The sequence below is a fragment of the Armigeres subalbatus genome, chromosome 2 (genome assembly GCF_024139115.2).
Source record: "Armigeres subalbatus isolate Guangzhou_Male chromosome 2, GZ_Asu_2, whole genome shotgun sequence".
NCBI classification, from domain to species: Eukaryota; Metazoa; Arthropoda; class Insecta; order Diptera; family Culicidae; genus Armigeres; species Armigeres subalbatus.
The window spans coordinates 25,046,758-25,050,757 of NC_085140.1; the positions used below are offsets into that span (position 1 = coordinate 25,046,758).

The window sequence follows — 4,000 nt, forward strand, 5'->3', positions numbered from 1 at the left end:
AGAGCTCCGAAGAAATTCCTGGAGGAAAGACCGAAGTTAGTTTTGGAGAAATTTTAGAAAAGTTACTGAAGAGCTTCCGAAGGAATGCTTGAAGGAAGTTTCAAGACGACTTTTCGATGAAATTCTGGAGGATTATTTTTTGAAGAGTTATTAAGGATATTTACAAAATAAATGTCTGGAACATTCTCCGGAAGATCTTCTGAATATATTTTTTAAAATTAATATTCTTAAAATATTTGAAAAAATATCCGAAGGAACTCCTGAAGTAAAATACCCAAAGAATTCCTGCACAGAAAGAACAAACATGGTTCTATTAAATATTTTGCCCTTTTGATTTGAAAAGTATTCAATTTTATTGAAAATAAAAGTTCAATTTTCATGTGCGAAAATGATTTATTTATTTTCAAAGTGATTTTTCACGATTTAGAGTGTACGTTTAAAAGTTGCACTTTTTGATACAAAAATTGTGCAACTGCCAAAATAATCAAATAAAAATATGTTTTATTTTGCAAGTGCCAGCAACTGCTCGTGTCAGTTTTTGTTTTGTGCAGCTTGTGCAGGTGCAATCCGGCGAAAATTTTATAAAGGATAAGGGATCTGATCCAGCATCATTCCGGTGTTCTTGCATTCACCGTAAACATTCCAGAGGAATCCAGGAATCCACCGATTGAATCCAGCCAATGCGAGATGACGTTCGGGATGAAACTCTGGAATATTTCCCTTCTGCCATATTGGCGCAAGTAAGTACTTCCAACCAGGGACTAATAATCCCTGCTAATAAGTCCCTGCTTCTAATTCTACTGGAGAATTGTATATGCTTATACATAATGAGCTTATGTTTCGTTCCAGCAATTGTTTGCCGTTGCCAGACGCCCCGGATTTCATGTTTAGCCCTGCCTACCATTGTTCATTTCAACAAGGATTATCTTGCTGCCATCGCAGTTAAGGCGACAACAAAGGTAAGTTTTCGAAACACTGGTGTTTTATTTGTACATCAGCTTTGCTGATAACCCACCAATTTTCTTTGTCTACTTTTTTTTTATGTACCAGGTCCTGACCGTTTTGCCCACTATCGAAGTGGAAATGGCTTACGCATCTCGAGACGCATCTATACTAATATGGGGCCCCATCGCTAGCTCTGCCCATTGGGTCATCAATCAAATAAGGACATAACATTAATAAATATTTTCCAAAAACAAACTGTGCAATAAGTTATTTACATGTGAAATCAGAAATAGAAAAAGGGAGGGAGAAAGGGGTGGTTATGGGAAATTTACTGAAAAAAAAAACATTTTTATTCTTAACTGTGTCATTATTTAGGTTTGACAGTTTGACAATTTATTTCAAAAGTTCATAAACTTTTATTTTAGGGGTAGGTAACTGGTGGCTATCAACTTTTTTATTAACAGTGTGTTGACTTTTGTCTTGAACATACACAACTCTCTACGAAAAAGAACCAACGCAACTTTTTGTTTTTACCAATGGTTTTTTTAATAATACCAATGAAATTTCTTTGTGTGTAGAATTAAAAAAAAAGTATAGTGGGATAATGAATCAAATGTAATCTCGATATTTTATGGGTATTTTTCTTGGCATGCAGACGTAATTCCAAAAGTCACAACATGGTTTTATTTAATTTCTGATCTGGACATTAGTAAGTCTCTATTTTGTCTGGAATTGGGAAATTACATTCAATCCATCATCACACCATACTTCTTCGGATATTGTCAGGAATTGCAGGAACTGGAAGTTTTTGGAAAAATTTTGAAGAATTTCTAGATACCTTTCCATTGAATTAAATTTTGTAATCTTTAAAGGTGACTGACAACATTTTAGCAGATTCTTAACTTAACTGATGAACCCCTCCAATTATAGAGCTTATTGCTGAAGCCGAATTACCAATCAACCTATTACGCCAAAACTGGAAGTCTCACCTTGATAGTAATCACTCTTAATCATAATATTACGAAAACGTAAGGGAAATGAAATCGATTTGGGGAAAATGAAACATATCGAATCATATCAAGATGTTAAGCTTCATCTAATTTAGTATATTTTGGTCTCGATTCGATAAAGTGTCTCGAAAAATAAAATGAACAGTAATACCATTTTTTTTTTCAGGACAGTGACATAGTTTGCTATCTTGAAATGCAGCTTTAGGTGTGTGTATCAAAAGGATTTGATGTATATTGAAATATTCACAATCATGAGTTTGTCTACAATTTATTTCGGATTCAATTTTTTGTGCTTGGAAAAAAATAACCAGAGATTTAGACAAGACATACAAAAGAAACAAAAGGCTAAAATGAAACAAATCAAACAAACTCTCTTGCATATTGTTATTGGATGGGTGATTATCTATCTGTTAAATAAAACACAATTCCACCTTCCGACTCTAATGACACGCACTTTGACCTCAGCAAAGCCGCCTCCACTGTCTAGCACTTGAATTGAGTCAAGTGCGAGACTTCGAAAACTGCCCCAACGCTGAGGCCGAAATACGCATCCGCAAAACTACAATCTAGTGGCGGAACCAAATAAGACAGTACCCATAAAAATAATGATAAATATATGACGAGAGAACTAACATAGAAGTATAAATCGGAAAGGGCTCACCGAATTTGTGCTATGAAAAAATTTCATCGTAAGACTTGAGGTAATGGAGCTTGAAATATCTATTGTCCTTCATCATCTGCTGCAAGCAAAGAACATCCTTCATAGAACTTCTTATCCGTCTTGATTTTATTTAGACTTCAACAGGCAACGAAATTTTTGAATTCTTGAACGAATATTCACAAAAAAAAACATTTTTGGGAGCGAAATTAAAAACCTGCCATTCACACGCGCAGTCTACTTCGATTCGAATCTGATTGATTCCAAGATGAATACAGTAGTAGGTGCTTCAACCTGCCCACGGCATACAAAAAACAAGGCAGGCTCATCACGTATGTAAACATTCAGTTTGAATATAAACATATGACGTCACTGCTATCTTCGCACAAGCTGGATCGAGACGATGCTCTACGGTCGCTGCATGCTTACTTTTGTACTCCAATATGTGGCGATAAAACATGCGTCACATTCGAAGTGTCATTTTTCTAACGAGCCTACCTTGTTTTCTGTATACCGTGAACCTGCCAAGTTTGTGGAAGAGAAGACGGCGGGGCTGAAAAGTTCATTTTCAGTGCAAAATGAAAACAAACCGGCTGGCTCTCCCATACTAAAATCCAAGATGGCTGAATCGTGAATTTGGCAGATTGGAACACCTAGTGGTGTATTCTCGCTTAACTTTTCAAAAGGACCTAAGTAACATTTTTTTCATGAATTAATTTGAATAGCGCAATCAACATAACAACATGAAAGCTATTGATTGCGCTATTCAAATTAATTCATGAAAAAATGTTACTTAGGTCCTTTTGAAAAGTTAAGCGAGTATTCATCTTGATTGATTCTAGACAACGCATAGTGGCTAAAATCATGTTTTGAGAGCGTTTATTTAATAGTACCTTTATTATTCAATTTCGCGTAATGGTGTCTTCAAACATTTTATCAGTAAGTTAATGCGCTGCTTTGGAGGTATTCAGCTTATTGATCATTCCCCCTTAAAGAGAGATGAAAAATTTAATTTTTCCACTTCATTACATATAAGGTTTGATTCTTCATAAGAGTTGTAATTTTGTCGAAGACACTAAGCTCGTAATTTCGTTACTTTTGGAGATTTTTTACGTTTTATGCAGACAACCCCTCAAAAATGTTTTTTCATCGCTTTAATTTCTATTTCACTTTAATTTCTACGTTTTTTGAATGTTCTAGAATGTTTAAGATAATATTAAAATACGCCGCTTGGTGGCTATTGCGATTTAAAAACCTAAAAAATAAAAAAAAATTGACAGTTTTATTATCCAATATTCAATTTTTTGTCATATTTGATTTAATTGCTACTTCACAACGGGCAAATTGTGGCAGTCAATCTCATACGCTTGCAATGGGTGTGACTCTC

General features: G+C 34.8%; 1 long non-coding RNA gene across 1 annotated transcript; it reads left to right on the plus strand.

The window, feature by feature from the left end:
• The first annotated feature begins 366 nt into the window (after positions 1-366).
• Positions 367-1,191, plus strand: LOC134214154 (uncharacterized). Its single transcript, XR_009979682.1, has 3 exons — positions 367-740; positions 850-959; positions 1,051-1,191. It is a non-coding gene; the product is annotated as an uncharacterized LOC134214154 (long non-coding RNA).
• The last annotated feature ends 2,809 nt before the right edge of the window (positions 1,192-4,000 follow it).